Source organism: Macaca fascicularis, chromosome 4, assembly GCF_037993035.2.
Source record: "Macaca fascicularis isolate 582-1 chromosome 4, T2T-MFA8v1.1".
Classification (NCBI taxonomy): domain Eukaryota; kingdom Metazoa; phylum Chordata; class Mammalia; order Primates; family Cercopithecidae; genus Macaca; species Macaca fascicularis.
The window spans coordinates 147,542,095-147,565,032 of record NC_088378.1 but is presented as its reverse complement, the minus strand read 5'-3'; the positions used below and the strand labels follow the sequence as shown (position 1 = coordinate 147,565,032).

At 40.0% G+C, this 22,938-nt stretch overlaps 2 protein-coding genes and 1 non-coding gene across 25 annotated transcripts in view; 2 read left to right on the top strand and 1 right to left on the bottom strand.

Annotated features, from left to right (window-relative positions):
- Nucleotides 1-22,938, top strand: part of CARMIL1 (capping protein regulator and myosin 1 linker 1) — a 349,557-nt gene that overhangs the window by 97,085 nt on the left and 229,534 nt on the right. The gene's annotated exons all lie outside the window — the stretch shown is intronic.
- LOC102142214 (cytidine monophosphate-N-acetylneuraminic acid hydroxylase) overlaps nucleotides 1-22,938 on the bottom strand; it is a 357,828-nt gene that overhangs the window by 276,022 nt on the left and 58,868 nt on the right. For all 5 annotated transcript variants that reach the window (XM_065544341.2, XM_074038754.1, XM_074038755.1 and 2 more), the window contains exon 2: nucleotides 1,378-1,511. The gene's annotated coding sequence lies outside the window, so the exon portion shown is untranslated. The remainder of the gene's footprint in view (nucleotides 1-1,377; nucleotides 1,512-22,938) is intronic.
- On the top strand, nucleotides 15,168-15,271 carry LOC123573161 (U6 spliceosomal RNA). Its single transcript, XR_010586595.1, has one exon. It is a non-coding gene; the product is annotated as a U6 spliceosomal RNA (small nuclear RNA).

Here is a 22,938-nt window from a genome sequence, read left to right as displayed (position 1 = left end):
ACTCCAGAATCTCATAGAACCCCAGATGATTATGATATAACCAATAACGCAAGACCCACCTGATTGGCAGTTCTGTGAATCTCCCTAAAATCTCTACTAGAATGGTTAAGTCCTGTAGTCTTTACTCTGGAGTCCTCTGTCTACCTTTCAGAAATGGTTGAAATATCTAGATGTGGAATTAATGAGCTTTTACATGTCTACACTCTTGCTTTATGTATTTTAATGTGATAAATGGCTTCATGTATGTATATTCTTCCTTGTTCCAGACTCGTGTTTTTTGACTAAAATGTTTAATTGGTCAAAATGTGTTGTCTTGATCAATATGTTACACAGAATGATGTATTTATTGATTTACTGTAAAGAATTTCAATGGAGCAACTCTGTTAGGAGAGTTCATTTTTACCATTTTAGCAAGGAAAATTTGCCAGTTATTTTGGCTGAATTTAAAACCCCTTACATGATTAGGTCACATGTCTATTTCTACTATAATAGAGGAGTGTAAGTATCTAAGTTTATCCAAACTTTTAGGAGTCTCCTTTCAGGCTCAAATTAGTTAGTCTGGTGTCTATACAGGGCCTTTGTTAAAGGCTGGATTTAAATATTGGGTGGATCTGTCTTGGATCCTGTTCTAGGGAATGCTTCTTGGAAGTCCCAGACGGGGAACTCATCATAACCTGGTTTTACCCCTTAGCATGGCCCTGTGCCATCGACACCATTAGAGCAAGGCTCAGTGTCTCGAGCTTTAGTTTTATTCTCAACCCATTGATCGCTCTTGCAGTCAGCTTAACAGTTGAATGCAATGCTGTATTTTGATTTTTTTTTTTTTTTTAAGCTAGTCCAGAAATTACCACAGCTGCTTCTCGGTTAATCAGATGCTTAAGACTCCCGTTTCCACATTGCTTGGCTGCTACATTTTTATAACACCACAGCTGTCTGGGTCTAGCTTGTGCCCCTCGCCCCCCTTACCCCTTTCCATCTGCCACCTCTCACCGCTTCCTCACTTGCTGTGTATTGAGGTGGCAAATTCCCAAGTAAACTGCTGACTTTTTTCCTCTGCAGGAAGGCTGGGCCTTTGGTTCACAGTAGCCTCTTTCACCAGAACTCTTGTAGGCTAGGAACCAACCCTGGAGTACTGCTGCTCTCAGAAGTGGCCACATTTGCCTCTGGAGCTTGCTTTGTATGTTTGGGTATTGAATTTTCCCCTTGACTTGGAAACTTTTGCAAAGAAACTGAAAGGTGCTTTCAGATTAAGCAGCTGTGACTCCCCCTCCCAGCCACTCTCCTTGTTTTCTAAAGCTCAAAGTCTTACTTGAAGTGAGGAGAGAAGGTAGGTAGGTCGCAGTCCAGATTTTCCTGTTTGTGAATGATGTTGCTTACCTTGGTTGATTCCTTTTCCTTATGACGGTGCTTCTAGTCTTGGCCTTTTGCCCTGTGTGTACCATCCACTGGGAGCTGTTTTCCCTTGTCCTTTAAAGCGTATCCGACTCTATCTTCAGTGCTCTTCTAGCAAGCTGTTACAGTAAGCATAAAAACAAGCGCATTAAACTAGGAATAAAATGCCAAGTTTCTATCTCCTTGCCAACCTCATTAGAAAACAGTGATAAAGTATGTATGCATATAATTACAGTAATTAAACATTTGAAACCAGCTCAATAGGGAACCTTCTTAATGCTTTTATGAGTATGATATTTTCATTTCAGAACTGGACTCTGGGTGGCTTCTGTTTTATTCAAGACCTTCATCTTTATGGGGGTAGGAGGGGGAAGGTGTTCCTTTTGACCACAGCACCAAGCTTCTGCAAGAGTAGCTTTATTACACATGTATTAGCAGGGAACAGAGCAACCTTTCCATCACTGTGTTTATTTTTGAGGGTGTGTAGCCAGTTGTCAAATATAAAGACATGAATGGCCTGGCTAGTAAAGAAGACATGTGGAAAATAATCGTAAACTGCCTGCCATGATGTGCTTGCTCTTAGGAGCAAAGGATGGGAATATTTTGTCTTTTGTACTGCCCCGATGGAGTCATACAGCCCCTGCATTTGTGTGGGATGATAGAATAGCACTATGGGGTTTGTCTGCCTCGTAACTCTTCCACCCTGAGAGCTGTTCTCTCTTAGAAGTGGAAAGTCGAAAGGACTAACTGTAGGTTGAACCAGGAGTTTTGTTCACTAGATTGTTTTTTCAGTTGAGAGAGAGCAATATATATATATATATACACATACATATATATACATATATATATATCTGTGTGTGTAAAATTTCAATAGCTTTTGAGGTACAAATGGTTTTTGGTTACATGGACAAATTGTATAGTGGTGAAGTCTGAGATTTTAGTGCACCCATCATCTGTGTATAGTGGACCCAATATGTAGTTTTTTTCTCCCTCATATCTCCTCCCCTCCCCTCTTCTGAGTCACCAAAGTTTGTTAAATGACTCTATATGCTTTTGTGTACCCATAGTTTAGCTCCCACTTATAAGTGAGAACGTATGGTATTTGGTTTTCCATTCCTGAGTTACTTCATGTAGAATAATGGCCTCCGGCTCCATCCAAATTGCTGTGAAAGATATTTCATTCTGTTTTATGTCTGAGTAGTATTCTATAGTGTATATAGACCACGTTTTCTTTATCCACCATCAGTTGATGGGCACTCAGGTTGGTTCTGTGTCTTTGCAAGTACAAATGGTGCTATGATGTGTGCACATGTCTTGATAGAATGACCTCTTTTCCTTTTAGTAGATGCCCAGTAGTGGGATTGCTGGGTGGAATGGTATATTTACTTTCAGTTCTTTAAGGAATCTTCATGCTGTTTTCCATACAGGTTGTACTAATTTACACTCCCACCAGCAGTGTATAAGTAAGTGTTCCCTTTTTACCACATCCTTGCCAACATCTATTGTATTTTAACTTTTTAGTAATGGCTATTCTGGCTGGGTGGTATCTTGTTGTGGTTTTAATTTGCATTTCCCTGATGATCAGTGATGTTGAACATTGTTTTGTATATTTGTTGGCTATTTGTATATCTTCTTTTGAGAAATGTCTATTCATGTCATTTGCCCACTTTTTGATGGGATTGTTTTTTTTTCTTGCTAATTTATTTGAGTTACTTGTAGATTGTGGATATTAGTTCTTTGTCAGATGCATAGTTTGCAAATATTTTCTCCTACTCTGCGGGTCGTCTGTTTACTCTGATGATGATTTGCTGTGCAGAAGCTTTTTCGTTTAATTAGTTTCTATTTATTTATTTTTGTTTTTGTTGCATTTGCTTTTGGGGTCTTAGTCATAAATTCTTTACCTAGACCAATGTCCAAAAGTTCTTCCTAGGTTGTCTACTCTAATTTTTATGGTTTCAGCTCTTAGATGTAAGTCTTTGATCCATCTTGAGTTGATTTTTGTATATGGTGAGAGATAGGGATCCAGTTTCATTCTTATACGTCTGGCTATCCCGTTTTTTCAGCACCATTTATTGAATAGGGAGTCCTTTCTCCAATTTATGTTTTTGTATACTTTGTTGAAGATCAATTGTGGTTGTAAGTATTTGGTTTTATTATTGTGTTCTCTATTCTGTTACATTGGCCTCTGTATTTACTTTTATACCAATGCCATGCTGTTTTGGTAACTATAACCTTGTAGTATAATTTGAAGTTAGGTAATATGATGCCTTCATGTTTGTTCTTTTTGCTTAGGATTGCTTTGGCTATTTGGGTTCTTTTTGGTTTCATATGAATTTTTTTTTCTAATTCTGTGAAAAATGATGTTGGTATTTTGATAGAAGTTGCATTGAATCTCTAGATTGCTTTGGGCAGTATGGCCATTTTTGTGAAATTGATTCCTCCAATTCATGAGCATGCATACAATCCATTTTCCATTTGTTTGTATTATCTTTGATTTCCTTCAGCAGTGTTTTGTCGTTCTCCTTGAAGAGATTTTTCACCTCCTTGGTTAAGTATATTTCTAGGTAACTTATTTTATTTTATTTTTGCTGCTATTATAAAAGGGATTGAGTTCTTGATTTGATTCTCAGTTTGATTGTTGTTGGTGTATGGCAGTGCTACTGATTTGTGTACATTGATTTTGTAACCTGAGACTTCAGTGAGTTCATTTATCAAATCTAGGAGTCTTTTGGAGGAGTCTTTAGGGTTTTCTAGGTATACAGTCATACTACTGGCAAACAGAGATAGTGTAACTTACTCTTTTCCAATTTGGATGCCCTTTATTTTTTTCTCTTGCCTGATTGCTCTGACTAGGGCTTCTGGTGCTATGTTGAATAGAAGTGGTGAAAGTGGGCTTCCTTGTCTTGTTCCAGTTCTGAAGGGCAATGATTTCAACTTTTCCCCTTCAGTATGATGTTGGTTGTGGATTTGTCATATATGGCTTTTATTATTTTGAGGTATATTCCTTCTATCCCTAGTTTGTTGAGAATTTTTATCATAAAGGGATGCTGGATTTTACCAAATGCTTTTTCTGCATCTATTGAGATGATTGACAGGTTTTTGTTTTTTTAAAATTCTGTTTATGATGTTTCACATTTATTGACTTGCATTTGTTAAACCATCCCTATATCCTGGATGAAACCCACTTGATCATGGTGAATTATCTTTTTGATGTGCTGTTGGATTCAGTTTGCTAGTATTTTGTTGAGGATTTTACATCTATGTTGATTCAAGGATATTGTTCTGTAGTTTTCTTTGTCTTTTTTTTTTTCTGTTATGTCCTTTCCTGGTTTTGGTATCAGGGTGATATTGGTGTCATAGAATGAGTTATAGAGGATACCCTCTTTCTCAATCTTTTGGAATAGTTTCAGCAGATTGGTACCAATTCTTTGAATGTCTGGTACAATTCAGCTGTGAATCTATGTGGCCCTGTGCTTTCTTTTTCTTTCTTTTTTTTTTTTTTTTTTGGCAATTTTAAAATTACTGATTCAGTCTTGCTACTTTTTGTTGGTCTGTTCAGGATTTCTATTTCTTCCTGATTCAAGTTAGGAGGATTGTATGTTTCCAGGAATTTGTCCATTTCCTCTGGATTTTCTAGTTTGTTTGCATGGAGGTGTTCGTAGTAGTCTTGAACGATCTTTTACATTTCTGTTGGTTATAATGTCTCCATTTTCATTTATTTATTTTATTTTTTTGACAGAGTCTCGCTTTATCGCCAGGCTGAAGTGTAGTGGTGCGATCTTGGTTCACTGCAACCTCTGCCTCCCTGGTTCAAACGATTCTCCTGCCTTAGCCTCCCTAGTAGCTGGGATTATAGGCATGTGCCACCACACCTGGCTAATGTTTTTGTATTTGTAGTAGGGACTGGGTTTCACCATGTTGGCCAGAATGGTCTCAATCTTCTGACCTCGTGATCTGTCTGCCTCAGCCTCCGGAAATTCTGGGATTACAGGCCTGAGCCACCACACCCAGCCTCCATTTTCATTTCTAATTGAACTTACTTGAATCTTTTCCTGGTTAATCTAGCTAATCATCTATTGATTTTTTTTATCTTTTCAAAAAACCAAGTTTTTGTTTCCTTGATCTTTTTTATTTTTTGTTTGTTTGTTTCAGTTTCATTTAGTTCTGCTCTAATGAGAAACTCTTTGTTATTTCGTTCATTCTGCTAGCTTTGGGTTTGGTTTCTTCATGTTTCTCTAGCTCCTTGAGGTATGAGGTTAGGTTGTCAGTTTGTGATCTTTCATACTTTTTGATGTAGGCATTTAGTGCTATAAACTTAACTCACAGCATTGCTCTTGCTGTATTCCAGAGGTTTTGATGATGTGTGTCACTGTTATTCATTTTGAAATATTTCTTAATATCCATCTTGATGTCATTGTTCACCTAAAAGTCATTCAGGAGTAGGTTGTTTAATTTCTGTGTATTTGTATAGTTTTGGGAATTCCTTTTGGAGATGATTTCTGGTTTTTCCATTGTGGTCTGAGAAGGTACTTGGTATGATTTTGATTTTTAAAAATGTATTGAGACTTGTTTTGTGGCCTGTCATATGGTGTGTCTTGGAGAATGGTCCATGTTCTGATGAGAAGAACGTATATTTTGCAGTTCTTGGGTGGGATATTCTGTGAATATATTAGGTCCATTTGTTCTAGAGTATAGTTTAAGCTTGGTATTTCTTAGTTGACTTTCTTCCTTGATGATCTATGTAGTGCTGTCCGTGGAGTATGGAAGCCACTATTATTATGTTGCTGTCTATTTCTTTTCTTAGGTCCAGTAGTAATTGTTTTATGAATCTGGAGTTCCAGATGCATATATATATAGGTGCATATATATCTAGAATTGTAATACCATCTTGTTCGATTGATCCTTTTATTATTATATAATGGCATATTTTGTCTTTTTTTACTGTCGTTGTTTTAAAGTCTGTTTTATCTGATGGAAGAATTGCTTTTCCTGCTCACTTGTGATTCTCATTTACATGGAATGTCTTTTTCTACCTCTTTACCTGGAGTCTATAAGAGTCTTTTCATGTTAGTTGATTCTCTTGAAGACAGCAGATACTTGATTTGTGACTTTTTATCCATTCTACCAAAGTATATCTTTTAATGGAGTATTTAGTCTCAAGATGCAAGATATTGTTCAGTTATCGTGTTGTTACATAGGTACTTGGTTTTCTTCATTGTATTATGGTTTGATATATCCTATACGTTTTCTGCTTTCTAGAGGTTCTATTTTGGTGCATATCAACCTTTTGATTCAAGATTAATAACTCCTTTTAGCATTTCTTGTAGGGCTGGTCTGGTAGTGACACATTCCCTCAGCATTTGCTTCTCTGAAAAAGACTCCATTTGTAAAACTTAGTCTTGCTGGATGAAAAATTCGTGACTGACAGTTATTCTGTTTGAGGAGGCTAAAGATAGGACTCCAGTCCCTTCTGGCTTGTATGGTTTCTGCGGAGAAGTCTGCTGTTAGTCTGGTATGTTTTCCCCTGTAGGTTGCCTGATACTTTTGTCTCACTACTCTTAGAATTCTTTCCTTCATGTTTACTTTAGATAGCCTGATGACTGTATGCCTTGATGATGTCCTTTTTGCAGTGAATCTCCCAGGAATTATTTATGCTTCTTACATTTGGTTACCTAAATCTCCCGCAAGGCCAGGGAAATTTTTCTCACCTATTTTCTCCAATAAGTTTCCCAAACTTTTTGCTTTCTCTTCTCCCTCAGTAACACCATTGATTTTAAGGCTTGACTGTTTTACGTAATCTCATTTCTTGGAGACTTTGTTCATTTCTTTTAATTCTTTTTTCTTTATTTTTGTCTGGGTTAATTTGAAAGGCTTATCTTCAAGCTCTGAAATTCTTTTTTCTACTTGTTCTAGTCTAGCGTTAAAACTTTCCAGTATATTTTGCAATTTCGTAAGTGTATCTTTAATTTCCAGAAGTTCCGATTGATTTTTCTTCAGAATATCTAGCTCTGTAGAAAATTTTTTGTTCATACCGTGAATTGTTTTTTCAATTTCTTTATGCTCTTTCTTGTATTTCCTTGAATAGCTTTAATAATCCACCTTTTGAATTCTTTATCTGGTATTTCAAAGATTTCATCTTGGTTTGGATCCATTGCAGAAGATCTAGTGTGATCTTTTGGGGTTGTTATAGAACCCTGTTTTGTCATATTGCCAGAATTATTATTATTATTTTTTGAGATGGAGTTTTGTTCTTGTTGCCCAGGCTGGAGTGCAATGGCACGATCTTGGCTCACTGCAACCTCTGCTTCCTGGGTTCAAGGGATTCTCCTGCCTCAGCCTTGCGAGTAGCTGGGCTTACGGTGCCCACCACCATGCCCAGCTAATTTTTGTATTTTTAATAGAGACGGGGTTTCACCATGTTGGCCAGACTGATCTTGAACTTCCTACCTCAGGTGATCTGTCTGCCTCAACCTCCCAAAGTGCTGGGATTACAGGCATGAGCCACCGCACCTGGCTGCCAGAATTATTTTTCTAGTTCCTTCTAATTTGAGTAGGCTATTCTAATTATTCTTGAATTTATTTTTGATTTGACTTAAAAAAATTTTTTCCCCCTTGAGGATGTGACTTTAATGTTTATAGTTTATTATAGCCTAATTCAGCTCTTGGTGGTTTCAGGGGTGAAGACTTTGTATGAGTTCCTTGGTTACAGAGAGTCTTTGCATGATAGCTTTCTCAGATGCAGGTTGTAGTAGCATAGGGCTTGGTTGTGAGCAGGTTCATTGTCTCCTGTGGGGTTAGAATTGCAGAGGTCTCTTAAAGCTGATCTCATTCCCCAGTGGTGTACACGTTTTAATTAATTTATTTTTTCAGCAGTATTTTATTTACTGAGTTGAACAGCTTAGGCTTCAGGCCAGTAGGAGAGATGTCCATGGGTAAAAATCAGCTGTGGCTAAAGCAGGTTGGTAAATGCAATACTCAGTGGTGCGCAGAGGTCTCAGCCTTGATAGAAGCAGCTGGGGCAGCTCTCATTGAAATGCACTGAGGTTTTTTCAAGGGAAAGGGAAGAACCCACCTCAGCTTCCCTACTAGACTAGCAGGAAAGTGATCTACCTTCCAATTACACTCCTGACTCAGCGTTCCAGCTATTCAGATCAGGCACCTCTTTTCGTCTGTAGGAATGTTGATGTTCATCATAGAAAGGATTGTACCCCTTGTGCAAGCTTGAACCTAGGGGACATTCTTTCTATGTGGATGCAGCCACCCTGAAGTATCCCAGAAAGAATGTCTACAGGTACATCCATGCTGAGCTCCCATAGGGGAAGCCTCAGCTATGTCGATGGTGGATGAAAGGGAGAAGAAATCACCTTCTTTAAGACCCTTCATGAGCACCAGAGCTAACTGGTTGTTGGGGTAGAGCCACAGACATTTTCTGCTGAGCCAAGCACTGCAACTGTGTCTCTGCTAAAAGAAACTTCCCAGAAATGGAAAGTTCTGGGACTCAAGGCCTGCCATCTTGATTCTTTTGTTTCATGGAGTGCTCCCTTGATGTCATGCATTTCTTCTTCCCTTAGGAGTAGAAGTCCCTGAAGTCCAGACTACTGTGAATGAAACTTTTATCTAGGTCTAGTTGCCTAGTGGGGCTGCTACACTCCAGGGTGGTGCTGGGGGATGTCTTCAAGGGATCCAGTGATGTGGATCCTCAAGTATCCCAGCAGTGGGTACCAGCACCAGTTCTGATGGGGATGGCAGGGGAGTGCTGTGAGATTCCTTGGTTATGAAAAGCCTTATTGTGTTGGTTTTTTCAAATACTGGTTGTAGTAGTAGATGAACTGGTCACATGGACAGACTCAGGATCTCTTGGTTAGCCAGGGTGTTGCAGGCAATGGTGATTGCTGAGGTCACACATGAGTTTTCTCCTTCCTGCATGCTGTGTTCTTCTGCCTGAAGATGCTATAATGGCCTGTGTCAGTTGACCTCCAATCAGAAGGTGGTGCTTGCAAAAGAGCACCAGCTGTGGTAGTGGTAGGATTTGTGCTTGCCTTATGTACCCAGGGGAGGTACTCTGGTGTCTCAGGCAATTGGTGGGGCCATAGAGCTCCCAAAAGTTTCTGTTCTACAAAGAACAAGCTAACAGGGTAGGATTGAGGGGCAAAGCCAAGTTGGGGCTGGGTCAGGCAAGTCTGTGCTCTAGCTCTCCATATGCGGGCAAAAGCAGCGGTCCCAGTGAGGATCAGAGGGCAGTTCTCTGGCTGCTGGGGTATATTCAAAGGAAAAGCACAGCTGCTTCTGCTGCACTGAAGAGTCTGCATGGAGAGTGGGGAGTAGCAGGTAGCAGCAAGCCCTACTCAGCTTTCATGCACTTGGCAAGGCAGGTCTCACAGCCACAGGGTACCACTAGCAGCAGCTAGCTGGGTTCCAGATAGTTGGCACTCAGAACTCAAAACTGCCCCAGGCCATTAGCCTTTGCATGGCCTTCAGGCCACATTTCTCTTGGTCTCCCCAAATAGCAGGGGCGGCCAACCCTTGTGCTGTCTTATGGCTGCAGCACACTTCCCATTTGCCCCTCAGTTCTGCCCAAGGGAACTTGTTCCCACTCATATCGTGAATCTCAGTTGAGCTTCTCTCAACGGTGATTGCTGGCTGAGTTAGCTGGCTGACTTCCACAAGGTCCCCTGTGAGGTAGGATCAGCAGTGGCTTCCCTCTGTCCTTGCTGGAGACTGGGAGTGCACTGAAAGCTTGTCCAGTGCTACTCCTTCTCATATACTCCCCACGGCTCACTGAATCAGCTTTAGTGCTGGGTAGGGTTGAGGGCTTCCCTTGTGGCCTGGATAGCCAGATTCCCCAGTAGGAGTGTATATCCTAGAGGCAGTTTATCCTCCTCTCACACTCTGGGGACTTAGAGTTTTCCATCTACCTCATAGTAAGTTCCTATGTTTCTTCCTGAAAAAAAAAATCACAGTGTGCATCTCTCCATACTATTTTGTCGTTCCAAGTGGTAGAGGCATTCTCACAGTGCCTCCAATCTACTATCTTAGGGGTAAAAAAAAAAAAAAAAAAAAAAAAAGCAGGTTTTATTGGGTACCTTTGGGGTGAGAGTTAGTGTACAATTTAGGAACATTATTCTTGGAACCAGACAGACCTTGGTCAGACTCCTAGCTCAGCCATTTTCTGGTTGTATGGACTACAGCAAATTTAAAACTCTAAGTCTCAGTTTCCTCATCTGTAAAACTAAAATAACACATACGCATAAGATTATTTTGAGACTTAAATAAGATAATGCATACAAAGCATTTAGCACAAAGTTTGACTCAGTAGGTGCTGTTTGGTGTTCCTGCCATTATTAGCTTTGTATTAAAGAGCTATATATTGTCCTGTCTTCTAGGAGCTTACAGTCCAGTAGGGCCGTAAGATACATATTGAGGAAAGAAAGGGAATGTCAGCCCGCTGTGATGTGTTGGGAGAGGCTTTCTTGAGGAGTTGGGATTGGGGCCACTGTGTTGTACAATGCCAGGGAACACCATTTACATCAGCTTTGAGAATGGGTCCCTCTGGAGTAGCACAGTTGCACTGCTTGGAATTTTGAGTGTGACCATGAAGGATGTGTAGAATTTGGGTAGATGGAAGAAGGAGGGGTTTGGGTTTGGGTTTGGGTTTGGTAGGAATAAACAAGATTCTTTCAGAGGACGATGAGATCTCTCAGCTGGCCAGAGAACTTTCTACATTAAGCAGAGGTAGTCAGGCTGTGTATCTTGAGGTGGCTCCAGGGCTTTGCTTCTTTCTGATCACTGAAAGGTGGATGGAATGAACCTTCTGCTGAAATGGGTACAGGTCAGGGTGAAATGCCTTTGATCTCTTCACGTTGTCTTCCTTGAGTCTCCTCAAGGTCTGGGATTGCCATATTTCCAAAAGGGCACTTTTCTGTGAATAGCCTTTTAGCCTGGTTAAGTAAACCAAAAGGCTCCCTTGCTTTTTCTGCTGTTTCTTTTTCTTTAACATTACTCGGAACTCATCTTGTTAAATATCACATTTACTCAATATGTGGAGTGATCAAGATATTGTATGTGTGACCCTGTACCCTGCTTCTACTTTGTATAGCTTTACATTTCTTTCGAACTTCTTTATGCACTTTTTTCTTTCCTTTTCTTACCTCTGTGGAATTTATTCTGCCCTTTAAGGACTCTCAAAGGCATAGTAGATCATGGCATAAATTAGGTGGCAAGAAAGGATTTTCTGTATCATTAGGCTTTTCTTCTTTTAAAGCTGTGTCTTTGGTATATTTTAATTGTGAGGATGTAAATAAAGCCATATGGACCAAAAGTGAATAGCATATCCAATTATCTTGTAAATAACTTTAGCTTAGTAAATCTCCCAAGTTATTTTAAAAACACAGTATTTTATGGGGTATTTGGTATTATATGATACTCTAAAAAAGAAGTCACCAAACGTTTACTCTAAAGGGCCAGATAGCAAACATTTTAGGCTTGCGGGCAGATTCTCTGTTGTAGATACTCGGTTCTGCCATGGTAGTGTGAAAGCAGCCATAGAAAGTATACAAACTGATGGATGTGGTTATTTTGCATTAAAACTTTATTTATAACAATAAATAGTGGGTCAGATTTGGCTCTCTGGAGCAGTTTGCTGACCCTTGCCCTCAAGGAAAGAGAAAGAGATTTTGTTGGATTGGGAAGGTAAATGGAAAATTAAAATTACATGAATTACAAAATTTCCAGATAATGAACTCTATGAAAAACTAAAAAAAAATACTTATACCTCCTCCAGTTTGAATTAGATTTCATGTTTGATATGAATTTGTAAATAAATTCCAAATACCTTTATCGCTAGTTCTTCCTTTTTAAAATCTAAGGCCTGTGGTTCACAACAAGCCTCTCTTTATTAATCAACCATTTATTGTTTTCTTTGCACCAGGCACTGTGTAGGTCATTGGAAATTTACAAATAACTTAGACACACATTTTTCCTTTAAGGAGCCACAGTCTAGACTATGTACTCTTTCCTGCCAGATGTGGACTCATGCGCCTTGGATCACACGAAATATTTGGTCTAAAGTAGCAAGAAACCTGCATTGGAAAAGGACTTTTTGATGGTACACTCATCTTTTTTTCTCTTTCTGCTGTAAGTGTGTTTGGACTGCTATATTTTTGTTTCTCTTTATTTTCATATTGTTAGAGAAAGTCTGCTAGAATTTATAAATGGTGAGAATATTTTGATAACTTAGTTGCCAAAATTCCTAGTCTTGATTCCAGAGGTTGTGTTTTCCTGCCCTTTAAAAATTTCACTGAGTCGCCTTAATTCTGTTTTTGAGTTTCTTTAAGTTCTGCCTATCAGATTATAAACAAGCACCACCAAATTGCAGAAGGTTATATCTTAATAGTATTGAAATAGGCAGTTATAAAAAATTGTGTCACCTAAGTCTAACAGCTCCTCTAGAATGTTTTCCTTTAGACCTAAGCCATTCTGGCCCTTGCGCATTGGGTGGGTCTGTGATCTGTTTCTACTCACAACACTTCTGACACAAATGGCTGGATTTTTTCCACACCAAAAACCAATTCTTCGATTCTGACACTACCCAGAGTTAGCAGAGACCCCACAGGTTATGGGCTTAGACCCACAAGACTCTTCTCCACTTTAGATACCAGTTGTAAGTCCAGGTCTCCTATACTTCGACCAAGAGATGATATATCTTGAGTTTCTGTGAGCCCCACTCTTTGGGTTCAGTAATTCTCTGTAAAAAGTCTCACAGAACTCACGAAGTCACTTTACTTCCTATTACTGGTTTGTTACAGAAGTTACAACCCAGGAGCAGCCAAATGGAAGACATGCACAGGACAAGGTATAGAGGAAGGGCATGCCCTTTCTAGATGCCTACCCTCTTAGCACCTTCATGTGTTCACCAATCCAGAAGCTCTCTGAACTCTGTAACTTAGGGGTTTTGTGGAGCTTCCATTACATAGTCATGGTTGACTGCATCACTGGTCACTGGTTATTAGTTCAATCTCCATCCCTTCTTCCCTCCCCAGAAATGGGGCAGGGGCTGAAAGTTCATTCCTCAAATTTCATGGTTGGTTCCCCTGGCAACCACCAGCCCTCATCCTGAAACTCTCTAGAGACCCACCAGGAGTCATCACATTTGCCTAAACTCAGGTATGATTGAAAATGGGTTTATTATGAACAAGAGACACTCTTCTCATTCCTATTGTCCAGGAACTTCCAAAGGTTTTAGAAATTCTGTGCTAGGAACTGGGGATGAAGACCTTATTTTTATTTTTTTAAAGACAGAGTCTCATTCTGTTGCCCAGGCTGGAGTACAGTGGCTCAATCTCAGCTCATTGCAACCTCCACCTTTCTGGTTAAAGTGATTCTCATGCCTCAGCCTCCCGAGTAGCTGGGATTACAGGTGTGCATCACCACGTCTGGCTAATTTTTGTATTTTTAGTAGAGACAGGGTTTCACCATGTTGGCCAGACTGGTCTTAAACTCCTGACTCCAAGTGTGTCCGGAGTTGGTTCCCTCCGGTGAGTTTTTGGTCTCACTGACTTCAAGAATGAAGCCACGGACCTTCGTCGTGAATGTTACAGCTCTTAATGGTGACACGGACCCAAACAGTGAGCAGCAGCAAGATTTATTGTGAAGAGTGAAAGAACAAAGCTTCCACAGCGTGGAAGGGGACCTGAGTGGGTTGCCGCTGTTGGCTGGTGGTGGTCAGCTTTTATTCCCTTATTTGTCCCCGCCTATGTCCTGCTGATTGGTCCGTTTTACAGAGTGCTGATTGGTGCGTTTACAATCCTTTAGCTAGACGCAGAGTGCTGATTGGTGCGTTTTTACAGAGTGCTGATTGGTGCATTTACAGTCCTTTAGCAAGACGCAGAGCACTCATTGGTGCATTTTTACAGAGTGCTGATTGGTGTATTTACAATCCTTTAGCTAGACACAGAGCGCTGATTGATGTGTTTATAATTCTCTACCTAGACAGAAAAGTTCTCCAAGTCCCCACTCGACCCAGGAAGCCCAGCTGACTTCATCTCTCACAAGCGATCTACCTGCCCGGGCCTCCCAAAGTGCTGGGATTACAGGCATGAGCCACCATGCCTGGCCTTGTATTTCTTATTATATCCTAAAATCACAGGGGAGTTAGATGGGGGTGAGGGAGGAAAGTATATGAACGAGAGATACTCTAAAGTCCAAATAAGGGCAGAATGTGGACTTCTTTGGCCCTGAGGAGTGGGTTGGGTTGAGTAAAATGGGGTGGTTTGATCGGACAGGTTCTGATGAATCTGGTAGTGGGTACCTCAGGAGCCAAGAGGACATTTAAATGTAACAGTGTCACAGAAAAGATAGAAGATTGTTTCCTAACTTGGGTAGCGGCATGAGAAAGTGGGTCTGCTGTTGGGAATAAGGTAGGCTCGGATTGTGGTTTTTGAGGGTGCCAAGAAATGTCTTTATAAGGTTTCAAATGTACATAGATGTAGAAGGAAGAATGATGCCATTCTAAAGTTGTTTTGAAGTGAAAAACAAAAATAATGTATTTTAAAGATACAAATAATTTCCGTAAACATATATATAACAATCCATAGAGAAGAGTGTAGTCTCCTTCTGGTGACATTAATTGAAATACTTTATGCCAGGGTGGATGAAATCTATGTTTAAATTACTGGTATTAGTATTTTGGTATTTTCCCTTCAGTAAGATAACCTTGATTTCTTGCTTTTTGTGTCCTGATTACCTTGAAGTTAATATCTTGAAATAGAAAAACTGTGGTTCTTACTTTGGTAGCACATATACTAAAACTGGAACAATAAAGACACGAATATGGCCCCTGTGCAAGGATGACATGCAAATTTGTGAAATGTTTCATATTTTTTAAAACAAAATTGTGGCTATTGTGTTTTTCAAACTTTGTATTATGCAAAACTTCTTGAGAACAAATAATTATGGGAACTTTTAAATACACGCAAAAATAGAATAGGATAATAAACTTTCCATCTACATTTTATTTATTTATTTATTTATTTGTTTAATTTTTGAGATGGAGTCTCGCTCTGTTGCCCAGGCTGGAGTGCAATGGTGTGATCTTGGCTCACTGCAACCTCCGCCTCCTGGGTTCAAGCGATTCTTCCTGCCTCAGCCTCCTGAGTAGCTGGGATTACAGGCATGTGCCACCACGCCCGGCTGGTTTTTAAGATGTGAAATTTCAGAATGCTTGTTTTTAAGAAAGCCCAATTGCCCCAATGCTTTGTTTGAGGACAGAGCCTGAGACACAGGAGAACAGCATGGTGGGACATTACTGGTACCACTGCCAACACAGCCCACACGTAGCAACAGCACATTTTGTTGGTTTTGCCAGCGTTGAAGCTCAGATCCCTCTGTGGCCACCAATACCCAGCACCTGTGTCAAAGTTGGCTGCCTCAATTAAGACACAAACCAAAAATTCTAATTTTATTGTAGTTTCTGTAGTACCAGCCACGTGTACAACAGGTGTCATTTGCTTTTCTTCTGCCACAAGAGTGGCCTTGGACTCATGTGTCTGTTGGGTGATGGTTGAGGTTGCTCTGAGCCAGTCCCCTCTGCTGATTCACTCAATGGAAGCTGTGTATGCCCACATGGCGCTGTATGGACACCAGCTTGTTTTCCTTAAAAACATTGCTGTTTTTAGATTTGCTTTCGGAATGTGACCTATGGGGCAGAGAATCCAAGAATGTATAGCTTCTACCTCATTGCCTTGTTCTCAGGGATATCCAAGCCTCACTGCCTTGAGAAATAAGCGAAAGTTCCAGCAGGTGCTGTCTTACTTGATGACTATAAATTCTATAATCTTTGCTAATAATAGAGTGTTTTGTTCAAGCCACTTACGTTTGTTTATTTTTTTCCTCTCGGCAAGCCTAACATCATCATCCTCAAAAGCATGGTTGACTGTGAATTTCCTTTTGAATAGATGTAATACTATTTAATTTCTCCCACCCATTCATCTATCCAAGCATCCAGTAAACATTTATCGAGTACCTACTATGTGCTGAGTACTCTTCTAGATGCTGGAGGGACAATGATTAATAAGATAATCTTTTCATATTCGGTGAGAGAGGAAAGTTGGACATTAAAGCAGATAGTAATGTGGTGGACTAAGTGCAGCTATAAAGATATGTACAACTTATCAGGAGAACAGTTCTCTAAGACATCCAGTTCATAGAAGGGAGGAGAGAACACCATGTAGGCGAGGGGAATTTCACTATTATTGCCATATATTCAAGACCAGGAGTGGTGAGAGAATGGGCTGGAGATGTAACAAAGGTGCTCTGTGACAGAGTTTGAACTTCAGTTTGCTGGTGACGTGTGGGGAAGTCTGAATGGGATTCAAACAGTAGTAGAGTGGCATGATTATATTTGTGTTCTAGAAGAATCCCTCTGGTGGCTCTGTGCACTGTGGTTTTCAGGGAGCGAGGACTGGAGACAGAGTAGATAAGTGAGAATGCTGAGGGTCCTAATGATTCATGCATGCATTTCATTTAGTAAACATTTATTGAGCACTTACTATGGACCATGCCCTGTTCTAGTCATTTGGAATTTATTTTCACATAGATAAACAAAAGAGATAAATAGTAGTAGCTTTTTTTGGATAGATACCAAATAAATCACAGGGTTTGCTTTGATCATGACAAACTTTTGAATACATGTTTTCTAGAGGAATATAATGATTTGGTGGTATTTTTACTTTGGATTTGGATCAGTCAGCACTAACATAAAAAATGGCCTCTTTCATGGTGCAAATTAGTAAGGCCTTAGTTTCAGCTCTTGAGTTTTTCTAAGACTGATTATTCCAGTCCGTAGATTATTCTGAGCCTTAGACTCTCATTTTCTGCTCATTAGCACCCCAAAGAATGGAGAGGAAGGGAGAGAAACTTCAGTCTGACTTGCCATTTGTTAGAAGATTTGGTAAAGAAGGTGATGAAATTAATATTTAGTTTTCAAAATCAGGTTACAGATTGTTTTTGGGCTTGTTCTTGCCTGCAGTTCTTGCTTTCTCTCAACCGTAGCTAACTTGCTGTCTGGGTATATCTGAGTGTGTGTGCCTCATGCACAATGAAGGGTAGGATTAACCTTGGAAATTTGGTGTGGGCAAATAGCCCAAGAATTAATACATTTAATAATACACTTAATTATTTTACCAATCACACTGGTTATTTGCAGTGTCAAAGCAGTTACCTTGGTAGGATATAAGGACATGGAATTAATTTTGTTGTTTATAATATTTTTGTGTGTATGTGTGTGTGTTGGGGGGTGAGGATAGAATCTTTTTCTGTCTCCCAGGCTGGAATGCAGTGGCTCAATCTTGGCTCACTGCAACCTCCGCCTCACAGATTCAAGTGATCCTCCTGCCTCAGCCTCCCAGGTAGATGGGATTACAGGTGTCTGCCACCACACCTGGCTAACTTTTTGTATTTTTGGTAGAGATGGGGTTTCACCATGTTGGTGAAACTCCTGGCCTCAAGTGATCCACCTACCTCAGCCTCCCAAAGTGCTGGGGTTACAGGCCTGAGCCACCATGCCTGGACTGTTGTTTATAATCTGATATCTTGCTACTTGTACTTTGTTAGTATAGTTTAGGAGTAGGAATTTTCAAATGAAAACAAACGCCCCCCAGGACATTGAGGAAATAACTGTACCCACTTCATAGGGTTGTCAGGAGGGTTAAATGAGTTAATATAAGTGAAGACCAAGGTCCAGCACATAGTAAATGTCATATAAACACTGGTCATTTTTATTGAGTTTACTTTTGAAAGTCAATTTGAATTTGCATGAAAGTAACAAGCAATAGGTGAAAATCACGATACTACTAGATAATAGAAGACATCACAAGGCCGGCTGTGGTGGTTCATGCCCGTAATCCGAGCACTTTGGGAGGCCGAGGTGAGCGTATCACCTCAGGTCAGGAGTTCAAGACCAGCCTGGCCAACAACATGGTGAAATCCCATCTCTACAAAAATATAAAAATTAGCTGGGCATGATGGTGGGTGCCTGTAATCTCAGCTACTTGGGAGCCTGAGGCAGGAGAATCGTTTGAACCCAGGAGGCCAAGATCACACCATTGCACTCCAGCCTGGGTGACAAAGGGAGACTCCGTCTCAATAAAAAAAAAAAAAAAAAAGAAAAGAAAATCACGACAGACTAGATTACACTCTATGATGTCACCTTTTACTTCACTAACAACGCATTTAATGTACAGACTATATACATTTTTAAAAGCTCTGGTTCAAGGAAAGTTAAAAGTGTTTCTAGTTATAGGTCTACATTTGAAAAATACTTGTTTTGAACTGAGGAATAGGCAAATCCAGCATTTGGGCCACAACCTTTCTTTGATAGTTCCCCAGATAATAGCCTGGAGAGCATATGCAGAGATTTAAAAGTCAATGAGTAAGTGGATAGCTGAATCTGTTGAACACTATGCTCACAGTTTCTAGTTCAAGACAAATGAAACATTAACATAAGTTGTTCTGAGTTTTCTAAGTGAAGAATTCTACCCTTCCTTAAGTTAAAAGATTTATAACCTTTTAAATAGTAATATATATTCTGCAATTCAGCAGCTTTTCTTTCTGTGATTTTGAAGACCATCTTTTGAAGATGCAGAATTTAGAATTCCTACTTGGGGGCATTTCTTCAATTCAGTGAGCCATTCATGAGATTCAGCCAATGGAGATATTAAACACAATGAGGGTGAGGAACTGAAAGTGCTTTGTTTTTTAGTTGCAGTGACTTCTAATTGAAGCAAACCAGCTATACATGTGGATGGTCATGACTTTATAATTACAATTAAAATATTTTCAGTAGAAGACTGAGGCCCCAGGGAAAAGCATCGTATGAAATGGAGAATAATCACCAGATGCGATTATGGGCCCCTTTTCCTAGTGGGTAATGATTTCTTTGCCTCTAGCTGTGAGTTGGCAAATGGGCTCTGTCATTATGGATGTCTGTTGGAAGAAAGAAAAGGATGGAACAGAACTATGAGAGAAACAGTTCATAGGAAAAAAAGAGAAAAAGATCTTGAGCAGATAGGCAAGTGGAAGTCAAAGTCCTCACTGCTTGGGTCCTCCAGACCTTGTTGAACCATGTTACGATTGTAGCATTCCACCTGCAATGTGTCTGCAGGTGTTCTGGGTGTGTTGAAACCCATTTGATGGAGAAGCATTTTTTGATGTCCTCAAGTTGATAAATGTTGGAATTGGCATCATTATTCTCTCCACAACAGGAGGGTAAAGGCTGGAGAGTACTGAAAAGCTAATGTTTCTTTTGGTGATGTCTGCCTTAGTTAAAACAGTTACTATTATGTAATAGAAATGAAAGTATTTAGCACAGACAACAGTTTTATTATGTTTTCTCTTTTAGATATGGATTTCTCTACTCTTTTTTTTTTTTTTGGAGACGGAAGTCTCGCTCTGTTGTCCAGGCTGGAGTGCAAGGGAGCGATCTCAGCTCACTGCAACCTCCGCTTCCTGGGTTCAAGCAGTTCTCTTGCCTCAGCCTCCAGAGTCGCTGGGTTTACAGGCAGGTGTCACCAAGCCTGGCTAATTTTTTTGTATTTTTAGTAGAGATGGGGTTTCACCATATTGGCCTGGCTGGTCTCAAACTCCTGACCTTGTGATCCAGCTGCCCTGGCCTCCCCAAGTGCTGAGATTACAGGCATGAGCCACTGCACTCAGTCTTTTTTTTTTAAGAGACAGGGTCTTGCTCCATCACCTAGGCTGGAGTGCAATGGCATGATCATAGCTCACTGCAGCCTGCAACTCCTGGGCTCAAACAGTCCTTTCACCCCAGCCTCTCAAAGTAGCAGCTGGGACCACCACACCCAGCAAATTTTTACAAATTTTTGGTAAAGATGTGGAGACTTCTCTTTGTTGCCCAGGCTGGTCTTGAATTCATGGCCTCAAGCGATCTTTCTGTGTTGGTCTCCAAAAGTACTGAGATTACAGACATGAGCCACCACACCTGGCTCTACTTAACAGGCACAACCAGGAAAGTAGGAATGACTGCCCTAAGGGGAATTAGCTTTCACTCCTTATTGATGGGGATTTCCTGCCTCTACTACTAGAGAAACCCATATTTCCATGTTTTACATTCAGTGCTGACCAAGCATTTCCGAGTGCCCGGCACTGTACTTGTCTTATCCATAGATCCTCTGCCAGTAGAAAATGGAATGGTTTTAATTGAGAAGATCTGAGGAGGACTTCTATTTCTTAATCGGAGACTATAAGCAAACTTGAAAAGAATCTGTCTTTCAGCTTCTCATTGGTTTAAAAATTATGATACTATCTATTATTATATGTTTTGTATAACTTTAAATCTTCTTTTAGTCATATTGCATTGTTTTCTTTTTTGAGATGGGGGTCTTGCTGTGTTGCCCAGGCTGGCCTTGAACTCCTGGGCTCAAGCTGTCCTCCTGCCTCAGCCTTCCAAGAAGCTGGGGATACAGGCATGTGGCATAGTCAAATTATTTTGCAAAAGTGTTAGCTGCTTGAGATTTTAGGCAGATTGGAAGTTGTCGATCACTTCTTTTCTCCAAAGTGTAAAATGGAATAATTGCTGGAATTGGATGTCAGTGTGTTTTTATTCTAGATACTATGAAACATGACTAATGATGTTAGGAGTACTTGAGTCAGCATGTGAAAAGGAAAAAGCAATGAGTTATTTCTGCCCAGTGATCAGAGCCAATTAAGCAGGCGAAGGCAAGCTAATGTTGGTGTGGGCCGCAGCAATGAAGATTTTGTCTGCGTTGTTCTGTGTGTGTAGGACTCATGATAATTACAAGAGGGCATGCAATATCAGCAGAATACAGTTTAGGAATGAAGAATCAGGAGACACTGAGTTTCCTGCCTAGGAAAATTTTCTGTGTGAGACTAGCCACTGGTGTTGAACTATGTGCTAGGAAGCATTTTACTCTGTTGTTATACATTACGAACTAATCATCTGTTTAAGATTATTCTGGTGGCAACTGCCTAGTTAAAAAAAAAACAAAAACAAATAGACTTTAAAACATTGCAAAAGTAAAGTATTGCAAAAATAATAATACTTTCCTAGATGCACTACGAGCTTCCTGAAATTAGTTGTGATTAGGCAGCTTACTGCCCTTTCACATGTGCTATTTTGAGATCTCATTCTTCGGTGCTATAATGATCGATATTACTAATATATGTTAGTAAATCTGTTGCCAAGCTTCTTTTAAGCCTCTGGAATATGGCTATTATTGACATTGCCTTGTAATTTTTTTAAAATAAATTTTTCTAGACATATATATGTACACACAGATATATATATATATATATATATATATTTTTTTTTTTTTTTTGAGACAGGATCTCAGTCTGTCACCCAGGCTGGAGTACAGTGGCACAGTCTTGGCTCATTGCAACCTCCGCCTCTTGGGCTCAAGTGATCCTCCCACCTCAGCCTCCCAAGTAGCTACAACTACAGGCACATGCCAAGAAGCCAGGCTATTTTTATATATTTTTGTAGAGATGGGGATTTGCCATGTTGCTCAGGCTGGTGTCCAACTTTTGGGCTCAAGCAATCTGCCTGCCTCAGCCTCCCAAAGTGGTGGAATTACAGGCGTGAGACACTGCACCCCGCCTAGATTTTTTATATATGTTTTAAAAACAACCTAGGCAACTCTTTAAAAAGTCACACTTTTTGGCTTTTTAAAATTTTTAATTTATTTTTTTAACAGTCTCGGTATGTCAGCCCAGGCTGGAGTGCAGAGGTGTGATCTCGGCTCATTGCCACCTCTGCCTCCTGGGTTCAAGCGATTCTCCTGCCTCAGCCTTTCCAGTAGCTGGGATTATAGGCGTGCACACCACTACCTGTAATCAGCCTGGCTAAGTTTTGTATTTTTAGTAGAGATGGGGTTTCACCATGTTGGCCAGGCTGGTCTCAAACTCCTGACCTCAAGTGATCCACCTGCCTTAGCCTCCCAAAATGCTGGGATTACAGGTGTGAGCTACTGTGCCCAGCCACTTTCTGCCTTTTTTTTTTTTTTTTTTTTTTGCTTTTATTTATTTATGTTTATAAGTCCAAGGGGTACATGTACAGGTTTGTTACTTGGACGTGTTGCATAATGGTGAGGTTTGGGCATCTAGTATGAACTTTCTGGCTTTTAATATTTGTGTGTTTTCAAGCTTGTGAAATAACTTTTAAAATTGGTCACGTGATTTGATTTGAAAGCTAAAATAAATCGAATGGTTTCCTTCATAAGAGATAGTTAACTAATTTAAAGGTAGCTATTTGTACTCTACAAGAAATAGTATTTTTCAATAATGTTCACTAATTATTCACAGATATTTCACTAATATTCCACTAATGTCATTATAATAGGGTAGCTGGCTGCATGGGGATAATTTCCATAGGAAATTGTTTTATACGTGTCATCTTTTCAGGGAACGTTGATAAGTACACTGCTATACTTGGCTGTGTATCCCAACCTGGACAGTCAAAGGATAAAAGGGCACTGGGCTGTCTATCCTAGGTTATGGGAGTGATAATGAATG